The sequence below is a fragment of the Hordeum vulgare genome, chromosome 6H (genome assembly GCF_904849725.1).
Source record: "Hordeum vulgare subsp. vulgare chromosome 6H, MorexV3_pseudomolecules_assembly, whole genome shotgun sequence".
Taxonomy (NCBI): domain Eukaryota; kingdom Viridiplantae; phylum Streptophyta; class Magnoliopsida; order Poales; family Poaceae; genus Hordeum; species Hordeum vulgare.
This window is the reverse complement of record NC_058523.1, coordinates 322,151,514-322,170,116: the sequence shown is the minus strand read 5'-3', so window position 1 is coordinate 322,170,116 and position 18,603 is coordinate 322,151,514.

Sequence of the window (18,603 nt, the reverse complement as noted above, 5' to 3'; positions counted from 1 at the left end):
TTTACTTTTCCTGTTTATATTTCTATTTTCGAGTGTTGACATGAAGGCAATAGAAGCAAGCATGGAAAAAGGAAAATAGAAAATATATTTTTAATTTTTGTAAAAACTTTTTAGAAGTGTGGGAGATGAAAACTAGAGGCAAATGAAAAATAATGTAATTGCAATCTTAACTTCTCGATGATTGCGTTGGTTTTCCTCCAAGCTTAAAGGGTGATGTAGCACAGCGACGACAAGTATTTCCCTCAGTTATGAAACCAAGGTATCAATCCAGTAGGAAGATCCACAAGACTACCTAAGAAGTACCTTCACAGAAATAACAAATCCACGCAACCCAACGCGTGTAGGGGTTGTCAATCCCGCATGGGTAAAATAGGATGGTAAAATGATAGATTGATAGGTGGAAATGAAGTAATGGTAAATAAAACGCAACAAGTTATTTCTAGGTTTTTGATAATATAGATCTGAAAATAAAAGAGGAAATAAATTGTAAACAAGAATAGCAAAATAGATCTTGCAAATAGATGATGTGAAATAGACCCTAGGGCCGTAGGTTTAACTAGTGGCTTCTCTCGAGAAAATAGCATACGGTGGGTAGACAAATTACTCTTGGGCAATTGATAGAAGAGCGAATAATTATGACGATATCCAATACAATGATCATGTGTATAGGCATTGATAATCCACAAGTATAGGGGATCAATTGTAGGCTTTCTCGATAAGTAAGAGTGTCGAACCCAACGAGAAGCTAAAGGTAGGTCAAATATTCTTCAAGTTCTATCGACCACCGATACAACTCTACGCACACTTTACGTTCGCTTTACCTAGAACAAGTATGAAACTAGAAGTACTTTGTAGGTGTGATAGGATAGGTTTGCAAGATAAAAAAGAACATGAAGATAAAAACTAGGGACTATTTAGATAAAGAAACAATTATGTTAGTTTAACGAGTGTGGAAAAGTGGTGGTAGGAGTTACGGAATTGTCCCTAAGAAATTGACTACGTTACTAGACCGATAGGACAACAAAAATCTACTCAGACATCATAGGATGGCAACACATCATTGGATAATAATATGAAGCATAAAGCACCATGTTCAACTAGAGGGTACAGCGGGTTTCGGGAGAGTGTACCGCTAAATATAGATGGGGGAAGGTGATGGAGGTGTTGGTGAACATGACGGAGTTGTTGGTGTAGATCGACGTCACACGATAATGTCCCGGGTGGCCTTCCGGTGCCCCCGGGAGAGAGGGGGAGAGAGCCCCCTTCTTATTCTTCTTCCTTGACCTCCTCCCTAGATGGGAGAAGGGTTTCCCCTCTGGTACAAGGTCTCCATGGCGGTGGAGGGCGGGAGCCCCTCCGAGATTGGATCTCTCTCTGTGTGCCTTTCTGTTTCTGCGCTCCCAGATTCTGGCCTTTCACCGTTTCTTAAATTCCCAGAGATCCGTAACACCGATTGAGATGTCCTTCTAACAAGACTTTATTCCGGATATTAGCTTTCTTGCGGCGAAAGAAGGGCCGCAACCGCATTAGGGATTGGTCACGAGCCTACCAGGTGCGCCTGGGGGGGGGGGGGGTAGGGCGCGCCTGCTGGGCTCGTGACCCCCTCGGGCATCGTTTCGCGTTGATTCTTCTTCCCAAAAATCATAAATATTCCAAAACAATTCCCCGTAGGTTTTTCATTGCGTTTGGACTTCGTTTGGTATGGATATTATGCGAGACAAAAAACATGCAACAAACAGGAACTAGCACTGGGCACTGATCAATATGTTAGTCCCAAAAATAGTATAAAAAGTTGCCAAAAGTATATGAAAGTTGTAGAATATTGGCATGAAACAATCAATAATTATAGATACGACGGAGACATATCAGGCATCACTTCCAAGACAAGTACACCGACTCCTGCATGCATCTACTACTATTACTCCACACATCGATCTCTATCCAACATGCATCTAGTGTATTAAGTTCATGGAGAAATGGAGTAATGCTTTAAGAACGATGACATGATGTAGACAAGATCTATTCATGTAGGATATACCCCATCGTTTTATCCTTAATAGAAATGATACATGTGTGTCATGTCTGTTTCTATCACTGAGATTGAGCACGGAAAGATCGAAGCCATCAGAAAGCACATCTTCCCATTGCAAGATGGAAATATCAAGTTGGCCAAACAAAACCCAAATATTAGAGAATAAATACGAGGATAAAATAATCAAGCATGGATATAATTTCAGATATCTGGTCATAGACTCACAGTTTGTTGGATCACAACAAACACACCACAGAATAAAGAGTTACATCAAATAGATCTCCAAGAGACCATTGTATTGAGAAGCAAAACGAGAGAGAAAGCCATATAGCTGCCGCCTATGGACCCGTAGGTCTGATATGAACTACTCACCCATCATTGGAGGAGAACCGGTGAGGATGATGAACCCCTCCGTGATTGTGTTCCCCTCCAGCAGGGTGCTGGAACGGGCTCTAGATTAGATCTCGTGGCTTCTAGAACTTGCGGCGGCTGAAACAGTTTTTTTGTTGGCTCCCCTAGGGTTTCTAGACTATTGGGGTATTTATAGATCTCATAGGCGGTGGAGGAGCTGCCTGAGGCACCCACTACCTACCAAGGCAAGCGAGGGTCCCAGGGCATGCCTTGGTTCCTAGCGGGCCGCCTGCGCCTCCCATGGTGAGCTTCCTTGGTGCTCAAATTTCCTTCTGATCTAGAAACAATCTCCAAAAACTTTCATGGCATTTGGAGTTCATCTGATATTGATTTTTCTGTGAACGAAAAAACAAGAAAAAAACAACAACTGGCACTGGGCACTATGTCAATAGGTTAGTCCCAAATAATGATATAAAGCTGCTATAAAATGATTATGAAACATCCAAGAATGATAATATAATAGCATGGAACAATGAAAAATTATAGACACGTAGGAGATGTATCACCATATCACATCATACCCATTTTAATGCATGTTGACACACAAGGTAAATCATTATCAACTCCTAGCTATTTAAGCATGGCAAGAAAAGCTATGATCTCTAATTGTCATCATAAACATGTTCAATCATGATATACCGAATCAAGATCGAATGAGCCAACATGTTTACAAAAACGAAAAACAAGAAGAGTTCATACCCGTTTCCTTTCCCACGATCATTATTGACTTTCACTTCCACGGCCGAATGATGTGATAATAATAAAAGTGCAGTGTTGCCGTGGACTAAGATTGAATTTGTAGGGACATTTTAAACAAAAGAGAATACATGGTAATATTGGCTCTTCGTTAGACCGACAATAAAGCATATGAGAGCTACTCATCATTTTCATCATGGCCTTCCCTTTTCATGACTCGACAAAAGGAGAAGAAATTTAGAGAGAACACACTAAAATATCTTTAGAGTTTTTGTTTTTCTTAAGAAAGCAAAATAAACTAAGGGAAAACAAGAACGAGGAAAACTATATACACGGGAAAGCGCTTGACAAGCAAAATAAAATCTTTTTGGGTTTTCCTTTAATATTACACCTAATTGAATGGGAAGGAAAAAACGAAAGAAGCGAGAAATATTTGTGGATTTTCTAAAGTTTTTCAAACCCACAAGAAGAAAGTGAAAAAAATAAAGCTAACATGGATATACAATGAAAGAGGATGAACACCGACAATTTATATGAAGTGTGTGAACATGAATGTAATGTCGGTGAGAGATATGTACTCCCCCAGGCGTAGGCTTTTGCCAAGCTTGGTAATCACCACTGGTAGTTTGGAAAGTGGTTGAGACGGTAGCTTGTTGGGGAATTCCTGGCTGCCTCTTCTACCAAGAAAGTAGTATTGTACTCCTGCATTTCGTTCTCAAGAAAGTAGTATTGTACTCCTGCATTTCGTTCTCAAGAAAGTAGTATTGTACTCCTGCATTTCGTTCTCAAGAAATTAGTATCACCGATGAGCTTATCTGCATTCCTCACAAACTCTTTTCTTGGCCATCGACGGGATTTGGCATCAACCATCACTATCTGATTGTCCCCGGGTTTGACGTAAGCTTGTCGTATCGAGCCCTCGCTCCATGATTCACTCGAAGCATGCTTTTTCGAGGAACTCCTCCTCAAGAAACTCATCTCCCTAAGCACAAATTTCTGAAATTTTTGGACCAAGAAAATATGTCAATAAAACTTAATGAGAATGATAGCAACTACTCATATCGGTACTCAGAAGCTATATCAAGCGTTCATGCTACTTGGAACTTAAAGGATTTAACATGCAAGATCATTTTTGTAGCACAAAGTGCAACAATTTATGCCAAATATAAAACACCAAGGCAAAAAGTAACTGGAGAGATGGAGGAGTCACATACCAAGGAACAATTTCCTGAAAATAGTTTCAGAAACAGGTTTTCGAGCAAAGAGATACAAAATTTAGTTTCATGAGGAAGAACACGGGAAAGAGAGAGCTAGGAAAAATTTCTGGAGGTAGAGGATGATGTGAACTAAAGAGATAAGGTAGGGGGCCTATGGGTCCCGCAAGCAATTAGGGCGCGGCCAAGGGGGTCGCGCCCGGTTGGCTTGTGGCCAACAAGTGTGTCTCCATGTTGTTATTTTTATGCCAAAATTCTCATTTATTCCAGAAAAATCATGTTCAAGTTTTACGGCATTCTGGGACTTTTTATTTTTGGGTAATTTTTCTATGGTACGGAAAACTCAGAAAAGAGGGTAATCATGGCATTTTATTTTTGGATTTTTTTACATCTGTGCCCCCTCGTTCCTTAGTCTTACTCACCGAATCCCACGCTCTAAAGTTTAGCTCAGTTTTCCCCACTCTCTTGTCCAAAACCCTCACAAACGCCCAAACTCGCCGTTCTTCATCGAGTCAAGCTTTGAACGTTAATTGGGATGATTGGGGCCATGTTGGCAATGGACTGTGTTCGGCCGTTGAACCTGATAGGTGGGTTTGTTGCGCTGGTTGGACCGATCGGCTTTTGATGACTATTCGACCGCTCTTAATTGCATGCAGCCTGTGTTATGCCGCTGATGCAGCCTTGGCATGTTATGTATGCGGACGATGTAGCTATTTTCTACATGCATGCGCGTGCCACCAGGGGAAAACCAACTCCTCGGCAGGAAGGCTTGCCGGGGGCCTTGAACACTTTCCCGGCAAGCAGGGCTTGCCGGGGGCCTCGCCAGTATGTGCGAGTCTTCCGGGCAAGGGAAACTTGTGGGGTCCTGCTAAACTTCGGGTAGTCTTCCCGGCGAAGCGGTCTTGGCGGGGTCTTGGGAATCTTCCCGGCAAGGAGGGCTTGCCGGGGACTTCTGTCTATATCCCTTGCATCCCATGCCTCACTTGGTGAGGGAAGGGCGTGACCTTGGTGGGTCTCGGATTTCCTCTCTGCTGTTCTTCCCGGTACACTGGTGTCGGGGGCGTTGCCGATGCCCATGCACAAGCCTGGGGCACAAGAGACCCAAGTCTCTAGTGCACCGATAGGAGCCCCCGGGCCTGGGCCACGCATGTGCGCGTGGCGTTGCTGGGCCAGGCCCAAAGTAGTGCACGGGTTTCCTTAGCAGGGAAGTTTGTAGCTTCGGAGCCGTTGCAGGCGGCCCTTCCCCATGTCGCACATCCAACGCGCGAGGTGGAGAAGTGCGCGTATAGTAGCATCCCCACCTCCCGACGCATCACTGCCACACGTGAGGCATGCGCAGTAAAGGTCAGGCAAGTGGCGTTCGTGGCCATAATGGTCGTAGTTGTGGCAGGGCCCGCCCCCGCATACATTGGCGTAGCAGGGCGGTTCCCTGTTCGCCCGTGATCGCGGGTGATCGGGCGAGAGGTGCGGCGGTTTCTCGAGTGAGGGGATCTAGCCCCCATGCGCCTTGCCCTATAAATTAGGGAGTTTGCGAGGGGGTTTTGCTCATCCATCAGCTCCTGGAACATCCACCACCCCTAGCTTGCATCTTGTAGAATCTTTTCTAGCTCCAGGTGGTTCTCGCCCCTAACCATGCCTAGGGGACGAGGGAGGCCACCATTGGCCGCCAGGGCGACAAGGGGATCCCACTCGGATCATGCCGCAACTTTAGGGGGTCCAGCTGCGGAGAGCGGCACGAGCGTCCGTGGTGGCGGAGGGGCGAGGAGTCGCGGTCGCCGCGGAGCCTGTGGCCGAGGGAGGCGGAGTGCTACTCCAACACCTCCGTCTTCTCCTGGGCTTGGCGGCGCTGGACTTTGTTGTGGAGCTCTTATCGGCCCACTCGGACGGGACGGCGCTGGAGTTTGTTGTGGAGCTGCACGGCGTCCTGCGGTGCCATCTACATCTCCCTCTCCCTTTTTCTAGGGCGATGGAGGCCGCCAAGCCCCATGTCTTGTGGTTGCAAGCGTACAGCTGCTCCCACGACGCTATGCAAGCACACGTGGAGTACCCGAACCTCCGCTCCATGTCTCTCAGGCGGGGCTGGAAAACCTTCGCCCGCATCCACAACCTCGAGGATGGGATATCCTCCACTTCAAGCTAGCAGAGGATAATATGCTATCCGTCAAGTTTTACGGGTGCTCAGGTGTGCATCTCGGCTGCTGCAAAGGGAGCTCAAGCGGCGCCGAATGTCCCTAGCGATAGCGACGATGAGGACAACGGCGGCAGTAACGCTCTTGGCAGGTCAGGATCTCAGGGAATCAGGCCGGAGTACGACTCCCCGAGCTCCGACTGACTGCCGGCCCTACCGCCGAGGCTCGCTCACGCCTCTCCCCCTCTCGACCGGGTTACCTTGCTGGAGCTGGCATCGGTGCCTCGTGTTCAAGGAGGAGGCACCTCCGCAAGCTCTAACTTCTCCAGCCCCCCTGCTTGAGCGACCTCACCTGAGCGGGGGCTGGCTCCCCAGCCCCGAGAAGAGGCATGCTCACGGGTTTCGGATCCTCCGCCCCTTCCTAAGCCCTACCCTCTCGTATCAAGCCAGAAAGGGTCGGGCTGTGCTTGCCGGGGCTGGTCCCGTTCTCGTCGGCACAATGCTGGTCCCGGAAGAGCCAGTCTTAACCGTGCCACGAGCTCCACCATTTTGTCTTTTTGAGCTTCTGTCCGGCGAGCACGTCCCTCGCCAGAAGATAGTTCCATAGGTTAGAGTAGCAAAAATCATTCATGTAATATGTATGAGTTTGTTTCAATCAAATGAATGAAATGTTGTTTCCCTTGCGTCTGATTCTTCTCCTTGTATGATATCCCTTTTGCGTTTTCTGGAAGCTTGTCGGCATGACTGGTCCTGCCTCTACTGCTTTGAGGAAAGGATCCTTAGCAGTTCTCTTGAGAGGTCGTTGCCGGCAAGGCTCCTTGCCGCACTCAGTGCAACCATTAGATCGTCGAGCGCGGTGTTGGGAACGTTGCATGGGAAACAAAAAAATTCCTATGCACACGAAGACCTATCATGTGATGATCATCTACAAGAGGGAGATCGGATCTACATACCCTTGTAGATCTCTAAGCGGGAAGCATTAAGAAACGCGGTTGATGTAGTGGAACGTCTTCGCGATCCAAATCGCCGTCGTCCCATGATCCATCCCGATCTAGTACCAAACGGATGGCACCGCCGTGTTCAGCACATGTACACCTCGATGACGATGTCTTCCTTCTTGATCCAGCAAGAGATACGGGGAAGTAGGTGAGTTATCTGGCAGCGTTACGGCACGCCCGTGGTGGTGGTGATCTATTCCTTCACGGCTTCGCTAAGCACCACAGAAATCCGATCTAGAGGAAGAACTACGAACTAGAGGAGAGGGTTGCACGTGGCTAAAATTGTATCTCGAAAACCCAAAAACCACTAGTATATATAGGAGGGAGGAGGGGCTAGCCTTGTTCACCAAGGAGAACCTCCTTGGGCTTAGCCGAAGCTAGAGAGGAGGAGTCCTCCTCCAATCCCACTTGGAGTAGGACTCCTCCCCAAGTTGTCCACCTCTTTTTGTTTTTTACACTTTTACCTCATGGGCTTTATTTGGTCGACTAGACAGCCCACTAAGAGCTATTGCGCCACCATCAAGTCCATGTGGCCCTGTTGGGGAGTGATAACCCACAAGTATAGGGAATCGCAATAGCTTTCGAGGGTAGAGTATTCAACCCAAATTTTTTGATTCGACACAAGGGGAAGCCAAAGAATATTCATGAGTATTAGCAGTTGAGTTGTCAATTCAACCACACCTGAAAGACTTAGTATCTGCACCAAAGTTTCAGTAGCAAAGTAGTGTGATAGTAACGGTAGCAGCAGTAGCGACAGTAGTAGCTATAACAGTAGCATCAATGACAGCAGTAGCGGTAAAGTAACATAGCAAGGACGAGTAGGAAAAGACTCATAGGCATTGGATCGGTGATGGATAACTATGTCGGATGACATTCATCATGTAACAGTTATAACATTGGGGGATATGTAACTCGCTCCAGTTCGTCAATGTAATGTAGGCATGTATTCCGTATATAGTCATACGTGCTTATGGAAAAGAACTTGCATGACATCTATTGTCCATCCCTCCCGTGGCAGCGGGGTCCTAATGGAAACTAAGGGATATTAAGGTCTCCTTTTAATAGAGAACCGGAACAAAGCATTAGCACTTAGTTAATACATGAACTCCTCATACTATGGTCATCTCCGGGAGTGGTTCCGGTTATTGTCACTCCAGGGTTGCCGGGTCATAACACACAGTAGGTGACTAGAACTTGCAAGATAGGATCAACAACACACATATATTGATGAAAACATAATAGGTTCAGATCTGAAATCATGGCACACGGGCCCTAGTGACAAGCATTAAGCATAGCAAATTAGTAGCAACATCAATGTCAGAACATAGTGGATACAAGGGATCAAACCCCATCAAAACTAACTCGATTACATGATAGATCTCATCCAACCCATCACCGTCCAGCAAGCTTACGATGAGATTACTCACAAACGATGAAGAGCATCATTGAATTAGCGATGAAGGATGGTTGTTGATGACGACGGCGTCGATCTCCCCTCTCCGGAGCCCAGAAGGGACTCTAGATCTGCCCTCCAGAGGAAGAACAGGTGGTGGCGGCGCCTCCGTATCGTAAAACGCGATGAACTCTTCTCTCTTAATTTCTTCTGGGTGAGAGAGACTATATAGAGCTGGAGTTGGAGGCGGCGGAGCCACGAGGGCCTCACAGGCCTGCCAGTCGCAGCCAGGGGGCCGCGCCTCCTGGCTTGTGGGCTCCTGGCTCCACGTCTCTGGTTGATTCTTGCGCCACTATTTTTTATATATTCCACAAAAAATCCTCATAAATTTCGAGGTCATTCCGATAACTTTTATTTCTGCGCACAAACAACACCATGGCAATTCTGCTGAAAACAACGTCAGTCCGGGTTAGTTCCATTCAAATCATGCAAATTACAGTCCAAAACAAGGGCAAAAGAGTTTGGACAAATAGATACGATGGAGACGTATCAATGACCAAGGGTTTTCACCATCTTCCATGCTACACAAATTATAGGCGGTTCCCAAGCAGAAAAGTAAAGTTTTGACTCCCCCATCACCGATCAATCACACTCCATGACTAGCCGAATCCTCGGGTGCCGTCCATACCAACAGCAATCCAGGGGGAGTTTTGTTTGCAATTATATTTTTGATTTGAGCATGGAACCGGGCATTCCAATTATCGCCCCCTTTCTCGTGTGTGATAGTGAATAAACACGTATCGAGGATAACACGCCTAGCATGGAAGATACTGATCGCCCCTTGTCACCACATGAGCGGTTCGGGCATGCAAAACAGATTATTACTAGAAGGTTTAGAGAGTGGCACATGCAAATTTACTTGGAATGGCAGGTGGATACCGCATATAGGTAGGTATCGTAGTGTCACATCCCTGACACCTTAAGCAAGTTAGTCTTGTGCTCATGTCTTCTTTGCATTTGCATCTAAGAATTTTCAACAAGATCAAAGAAAGAGGTGAAGGAAAACTCAAAAACCCTAGCCACTACTTTAAATAAAGGAGATCTCAAACTAGTTAAAATCAATGAACCCAAAATGGCCTCAAGAAATGTTCAAACTTTCTGATAAATCATGAAAGTAAATGAGCATTGGAGAAAACTATTTTCTTGACACTTTAAGCATTTTAAATAAATGCAAAAAGCTACTGGTTTCAAGTTTCTAATTTCAAAACAGAAATTTTAAACTTTCAAAAATTTTGAAAACTTTAGGAATGGTTGGAAATATTCCAACAAATATTCTAGGGTGCCTCAAATAAATTTTAAAAATTATTTGGGAGCTGAAATAAATAGAAAATTATTGAAGTAGCTAAACCAGAAACAAAAACAGAAAAAAATGGAAAACTCTTACCTGTCGCTCACCTGGCCCGGCCCATCTCAGCTCCTGTCGTCTTCCTCCCTGCCAGTGGGCAGCAGGAGGTGGCCGCCGCGTTCTCCGGCGCGGCCACGCACCTGTGCGCCTGCCTGGCCGCCGCCTCGCGCTGGCAAGCACGGGGATAAGCTCCCCGTGGCCGACCATATCCATTCCTAGCGCCAGATCCCGCCCCTCCTCTCGGATCTCTCCTCCCTCCTTCTGCCGCCACTGGAGCCCGAGCAAAGCTCGAGCTACCCATGCCCCTAGCCATAGGATCCCCTCTCTGAGTGCGCCGTTAGCTCCGCCTCGTCGTTCTGGTCCTCCCTGCAGAAGCCGAAGCTTCCCCGAGCCCTGCAACGCCCACGGCACCGTCGTCTTCAACCTTCGGCCGCCGGCGAGCTCTGCTCGATTCGTCGCCCCCAGGCCTTCCCCGAGCCGTCTAAACCCTGCTCTGCACTCCCCGTGAGCATGCGGTCCTTTCCCCTAAGCTCTCCTCATCGATCCCCTCCTCTAGGCTAAGTTCCATCTGAGCCCGACGAGGACCGCCGCTGCAGCTCGTCGCCGGTAATCCTCCGGTGAAGTGCTGGTCCGTCTGAGGCTACCAACAGCCTCAGGATGTCATGTAGGTGCATTAGGTGCCCAGCCCCGAGCGTTTTGACCCCGTATCCGATGGCTTCGACGATGGCCGAACTTGGTCGCCGCCAAGCTCATCGCCGGCGTTGATCCCGCCAAGCTCATGGGGCTTGTTCCATCGTGCGTGCCATCGAATGGTCGTTCCTCCCATGGTCTCAGCCGTGCGTTTGGCCCTCTGTGCGCCATTTCCGAGCCCTCCCGACGTTCTGGTGCTCGCCGGAGGCTCCCCGCCGGCGAGGACGACCTCGCCGCCGGTGGATCTCGGACGGCCTGAGGCACTGACGTGTGGGGCCAGCCTTTGGGAGATTAAGTTTAAAGAAAATAAATTTAATTAATCTGCTAAGTCACTGACATGTGGGTCCAGTGGGTTTAATTAACTAAATAAGATTAATCCTAATCTAAAATTGACCAGAGAGACTGACCAGTGGGTCCCACTGGTCAGGTTTGACTTTCAACGGCCAGATGGACCTGCTGATGCAATAAAAGTATTTTCCAGTATAAAAATAATTCCAGAAATGTTTAAAACTTCAAAAATTCCTAGAGATTAATTTGTAACTCCAATGAAAATAATTTATATATGAAAAGGTATCAGAAAAATTCAAGGAATCTGAATATGCTATTTTCAATCATGTTTGAAAAAGTTACAGAACCCTAACATGTAGAATAATGAATAATTCAATTCTTATAATTACTTTATAAATGGAATTTGGAAAAATATTCAAATTTCATTATGAATGACATGATCACACACTGTCCTAATTACAAATCAGTACCCTGACATGACATTTCATGCATGTTAACATCAAGTTGATCTGAGCATCAGGTCGAATCAATTAAATCGGTATCCGGGAATACCTCGTTTGAATTGATATCCGAATATGATTCAAATCAATTACAAACCTAATACATGTTAATTACAATGGTTAATCACCTTGCATGCCATGCTCATGCATCATCTTGCTTGCATATGATTGTTATTGATTGTTGCCATTCATTTCGGTAGGCTCCGCACCCCCGGATTCCACCGAATATCCGTCTGACGGATATTGTCCCTCCTCTGAGCAACAAGGCAAGCAACCCTTTTGATCATCCCGATAATTCCCATGTTCTTGCTCCTGCACTTATTTATTGCATTAGGATCAAATGCTTCAACTGCTTTTGCCACGTTAGTTGAACCCACTTCCTTTGCATGACCTAACCTTGTCACAGTAAATAGCCGAACCTTGCAACCTAGCATACCTGGTAGTTGCTTGAGCCATGATGTGCCTTATCCTGCTATGCATGCTATGCTTAGAGTTGTGTATGGTCTGTCATCTGGGAGATGAACAGAATTGTGAGAATGTGTTCGGTAAGCAAAGGTTGTGTGTTGAACCTGACTTGGTAAAGGTACCGGTGAAAGGTTGTGGGAGTACATGGCGGGTTGTTTCATTGGAACCGTCCATAGGAACTGAGTTCCGTGTATGTAATCCAAGACTAGATACTACCACATGCTGGGCCCTGAAATATGACCCCGCTCGGCCTATTAATCGCGTAGTACTCGGTCCAGGAGTTGCAAGTAGTTTCTGGTGTTTATAGTAATGCTGGAGGCCGTGCATGGTGCTGACCTGAGAGGTGGGCCGTGATGCGGTAGGCACTGGCACGGTGTACCAAGTGGCACCCGGATGGTGGGCTTGGGAACCCTGTGCACATCGTTTGAGGCCGTGGCGGAAACCTCGGCCGGACTTCCGTACGGGTTACTCTCAGATAGGCGATAAACCTGGACTAGGTACTAGTGTGGTTAACGGTTGTGGCCGACTCCCTCGCTGGGCTTCCGCTTGAAGGTTGCCGAGGTGCATGATGTGCACATGGCGATAAGTGGCGAGAGCGTGTGTGACGAAGTACACCCCTGCAGGGTTATGATCTATTTGAATAGCCGCGTCCGCGGATATGGACTACTTGGAGACATATGTTGTTCATAGATAACTTCAATGGCTACTCATAAAATTGCCAAGATAAGCGTGAGTGTCGTGGACGGCATTTCTGTATGGAGACAGAATGATTCCACGATAGTGTATTGTTGTGGTGTTAGTGGACTCGTGTGCGAGAAATCAAGTTGTCAAAATTATTTAAAAATGCAAGTTGTCTAGCCACGAGTCAAATGCTGGCTTTCCGCATGAAACCCCACAATACCTTTTGATACCTTGCATGAGTAGTTAGTTATCTTAAAGTCTTGCTGAGTACCTTCATACTCATGTTTGCTTAATAAATGTTGCAGAGGTTGCAAATGACCCTAATGGAGGGTTCTTCGTAGACATCGACGACGACGAGTAGCTGGTGTCCCAGCTACGATCTGGCCCTATGTTGGGTGGGTAGTATAGTCAGGCCATGTGCCTTCTAGTTGCCCTATCTGTACTCAGACAGTTTAAACTCTTCCGTTGGCTTGTAACTAAACGACTGCTATTATGGGTCGTGAGACCCTTAATGTGTAATATTATGTGTGAGGCTCCTCCGAGCCTCTTAAATAAGGGTTGTATGTTTATGGTTATGTTGTGATGCCATCGATGTATCTATACATATCGGTATGCCATGCGTACGTGTGTCGTACTTGATATGTATGGGGTTCGATTACTTAGTCGTGAACTTTAGTAGCACTCCTTACAAGGAAATGCCCCTTTGTGATCCAATGAGCCTTGGTAGTACGCTACTGCTCCGGACACATTGGTTGACCGGCATGTGTCCTTCTTAACTGTTGTGTCTGTCCCCTTTGGGGAAATGTCACGCGATGTAATGGAGTCCTTGTAGCTTGCTACGACTCGTCTACATTCGCTGATGACCGACACCTGCTTTGTTGGGTCATGTATGCCTGTCCTTGTGCGGTACTGCCACTTTGGGTTATGACATTGGAATGCTAGCGACACTATTGCATACGTGAGTCAAAAGATGCAAACGGTCTCGGCTAAGGTAAGGCTGCAGCCGTGGAGTTAACCGTGTGTGAGACCGCAAAGGGATGCGATGTGTTACAGGCTGGATTCCTATGGCTTAGGATCGGGGTCCCGACAGCGTTGGTATCAGATCCTGACTAACTGTAGGATTACTAAGCCAAACTGGTCGAAGTTGAGTCTAGAATTGCTTTAGTTATATATAAGGGAATTGTTTGTGGAAGGGAACGTAAGACTCTTGTTCTCTTCTCAAGTTATTCTATTCTGGTCATCCTCGTCTTTTCTGCGGGAATTAAGGACTAGGTTACTCATCTTCTTCTGGGCTTGTGTTTCTGATCGGTAGATTATAGGATTACGGGTCACGAGATATTGGGTTTCTGCCATTCCTAGGAAAAAGGAAGTAAGTTCGATGATCAGAGAGTTGAAATTGATAGTTGAGTGGTTACGCTATTCCATTTTTGGGTTGTCTCAAAATTTGTTTTTGAGCATTTACAGCCGTTATGCTGCCCAATTTCTCATTCAGAGCTCTAATGCTTTTGCATTACTCTCTATTTACAGATGCCTGGCCGTCCTTCTCGTCAGGTGGTACGTCTGACCAGGTGCATTGATGTGCCGGGTCATACGGCCATGCTGGTCAGGGTGATGTCGGTGTGCGGTTACCGCTGGTACCCCGAGTACACAGTGGAGGAACAGTACCGAGACTTCAACCAGAGCCAGTACATCTGCACTGTTAGGGTATTTCCAGACTACCCTGGAGCTGAGAAGCCAATCCATTGGTCCTATGGGTTGGGGGTCACCGTTGACATGGCAGTACAGGATGCTGCCTATTCAATGCTGACCATTATGAGTGCGAGACATGCACTGCTGCAGAATTCAGAGTTCTGCTATGTTCCGGCCTCTCAGCCTGGTGAAGAGGGATACCTCAGTGGAGTCTATTTTGATTCTTCTATGGAGGATCCACTACTGCAGTCCACTGTTGAGATGCTAGAGAACAGAGACAGGGATGCTCGTGCTCTCCGCATGGAGCTTTATGCTACCCGTGCCCGTCTGTGGACGGCTTTGACGCAGCTGGCACCGGTAGTCCAGACAGGGTATGGAGAGATGGAGATGCTGAACCCTGTTAGGACCCATGTTCCGGCCCATGTTGACTGGCCAGCTATAGGAGGAGTCACACCTCTTCAGGGACCCCTCTTACCACCAGTCAGGGGACCAAGGTCACATCCGTGTCCTTATGCATCCCAGGGATCTCAGGCTAGAGTGTTTCCTGATCCGCAGGTTGAGCTTCCAGGTCATGGAGGTAATCTCTATGAGATGTTCTATGCGGATGCCTGAGCTGTGAGCGGAAGGATAGTATGGTAGTAGCCGTACGTTCACAGTCCTGCGTGACTTGTGAAGTATGCCTGTGATGTGAAATGAATTCCGGAGGCCTAGATAAATAATGTATAGGAAGCTTGTAAGCCTCTGATGAGTAGTTTCATAATTTCAGTAGTTTGCTCTTCGGTTAAGGTTGTACTGAACTATGTAAGGGTGTATGAACCATGGTGTATATATAGCAGTTGCTTGTTACCATGCTGTTCGGATATTCATTTCTGCATTCCGTGTGTTCAGTACATTCTTAATCCATAGATGGTATTGATATGATATTGGTCTAAGCTATGAGTTTGTTTGTGAGGATGGTGTTCACCAGGTTAAACCGTGCCCCTGCTCATGAGCAAGGCGAGGGTAGTCAAGCATCGCAGGAAGACCTGCCTCATCCGCCTTCTCTGGTGGAAGTGATGCTTGAGGCAGAAAGAAACAAAAGGGAGACCAACTGACTGGTAGAGCGTATTGAGCAGAATACGGCTCGACAGCCTAGGAATGCCGCAGTGTCCCTCAATGACTTTGTGAAGCTGAATCCTCCAAAGTTTCATCATTCCGTCGATCCCCTCGACGCTGATGACTGGCTGTTTAGCATCTCACGCAAGATTCGCTCTGCGAATGTGTCTGAGGCCGACAAGGTGACCTTTGCGGCGTATTTCCTGGAAGGACCCGCCAATCTGTGGTGGGAGAACTTTGAAGCTATGCGTCCCGCTGAACCAGTGGCCACATGGGCAGACTTCAGTGCAGCTTTTCGTCTGCACCATATTCCAGAGGGCCTGATGGACAGAAAGAGAGAGGAGTTCTGTGCCTTCACTCAGGGCAAGTTGACTGTGGATGCCTATAGCCGCGAGTTCGGTAATCTCGCCCGCTATGCAACAGAGGAGGTGTCTACCGACGCCAAGAAGCAAGCAAGATTCCGTAAGGGTCTGAGCCCTGAGCTTCGTCGTGATCTGCGCCTCCATGAGTGTGCAAGCTTTCAAGCCCTGGTCAACAAAGCGATCAGTGCCGAGACTGGTCATACTGACTTCGAAGCCACAAGGAAGCACTCCCGTGACTTTGGCTCGTCTTCTGGTTCCGCGTTTCCAAAACGCAGGCTGTGGGTTCCAAACAGTTCTCTGCCGCCAAGATACACTCCGAGGCCATCCTACGTGGCGCCTCAGACGAATCAGGCCAACCCTCCAGCAAAATCTTATGGTGGTCCAGCTAGTAATGCTGCACCACGTGCCAACCAAGTGATATGCTACAAGTGTGGAGAACCAGGGCACTATTCCCATGAGTGTCCTCAGAATGTGGGTGCCAAGCAACCAGGAAAGTCCGTCGGGCAAGCCAAGTCGGGCAAAGCTTATTATGTGAAGCCAACTCCTGCACGTGGCCATGTGAACTATGTGTCAGCAGAAGAAGCTGCAGAGGATCCCGACGTCATGCTGGGTACGCTTCTTGTTAATCATCACCCAGCATCCGTTCTCTTTGACACTGGGTCTTCTCATTCCTTCATTTCAGAAAGTTATGCACAATTGCATAACATGTCTTTTTGTGATATGCCAATCCCATTGGTTGTCCAAACCCCTGGTAGTAAATGGCAAACCTCTAGGATAACCTATGACAATGAAATTCTAGTAGACAGGCTAGTTTTTCTAGCCTCGTTGATAGCCTTGAAATCTTCGGATATTAATATCATCTTGGGCATGGACTGGATGTCAGCTCACTATGCCAAGATTGATACTCATTCTAGAAATGTCCAGCTTACCCATCCCTCGGGTGAGATAGTAAATGTCTCTACTCGAGTTGCCAAATGCCAACTCTATTCCTTAAATGCCAACCCTCTTCCGGAACTTGAAGACATTCCGGTAGTCCGTGACTTACCGGATGTTTTTCCAGAGGAACTGCCAGGAATTCCACCTGACAGAGATGTAGAGTTTGTGATAGATCTTGTTCCGGGAACTGTCCCAATAGCCAGAAGACCATATAAGATGGCACCCCTGGAGCTAGCCGAACTTAAGAAGCAATTAGATGAGGCCTTGAACAAAGGTTTCATTCGTCCTAGCTCTCCTCCTTGGGCTTGCCCCGTTCTCTTCGTCAAGAAGAAAGACGGAACGGATCGGATGGTTGTAGATTACCGACCAGTTAATCTGGTCACCATAAAGAACAAGTATCCGCTCCCCAGGATCAACGACCTGTACGATCAACTCGTTGGATCCTCAGTCTTCTCCAAAATGGATTTGAGGTTGGGATACCATCAAATCAAGATTAAGAACGGGGACATTCCAAAAACGGCTTTCGTTACTCGTTATGGCCAATACGAGTACACCGTCATGTCCTTCGGTTTAACCAATGCCCCAGCCACCTTCTCTCGTCTGATGAATTCAATCTTCATGGAGTATTTGGATAGATTCGTCGTGGTATACCTCGATGATATTCTCATCTACTCGAAGAACGAACAAGAACATGCCGAGCACCTAAGGCTGGTATTGATGAAACTTCGAGAGCATCGCCTTTATGCCAAGTTTTCAAAATGTGAATTTTGGTTACCAGAAGTGACCTATCTGGGTCACGTAATCTCTGGTAAGGGTATTGCTGTCAATCCCGAGAGAGTTCAAGTTGTCCTTGATTGGACTCAACCTAAATCGGTTAAGCAAGTTAGGAGTTTTCTTGGTCTAGCGAGCTATTGTCGCCGCTTCGTCGAGAATTTCTCCAAGGTTGCAAAGCCTCTAACTGAACTCCTCAAGAAATATAAAAAGTTCGAGTGGACACCACAGTGTGAGCATAGTTTTCAGGAACTGAAAAGACGCCTGACTTCCGCACGTGTGTTGCTACCACCAGATTTTTCTAAGGACTTTGTTATCTACTGCGACGCCTCGCGACAAGGATTAGGTTGCATTCTCATGCAAGATCATCATGTGATCGCATACGCATCTCGACAGTTGCGTCCACATGAGGATAATTATCCCACACATGACCTTGAGCTTGCAGCTGTGGTCCATGCACTAAAAACCTGGCGACATTACCTTCTGGGTAATCGTTGCGAAATATTAACTGATCACCAAAGTCTGAAATATATCTTCACCCAGCCGGATTTGAATCTCAGGCAAAGACAGTGGGTTGAGTTGATCTCGGATTACGACTTAGGGATAACTTACACCCCGGGGAAGGCCAATGTTATGGCCGATGCACTAAGTCGTAGATCTTATTGTAACAATTTGATGCTACAACAAGGTCAACCACATCTCCATGAGGACTTTCGGAAGTTGAATCTTCATATTGTTCCTCAAGGATTCCTTTCTACACTGGTGGCGAAGCCTACTCTTAAGGATCAAATTATAGCTGGCCAAAAGCGTGACAAGGGTATATCACGGATCAAGGAGAATATTTTTAGC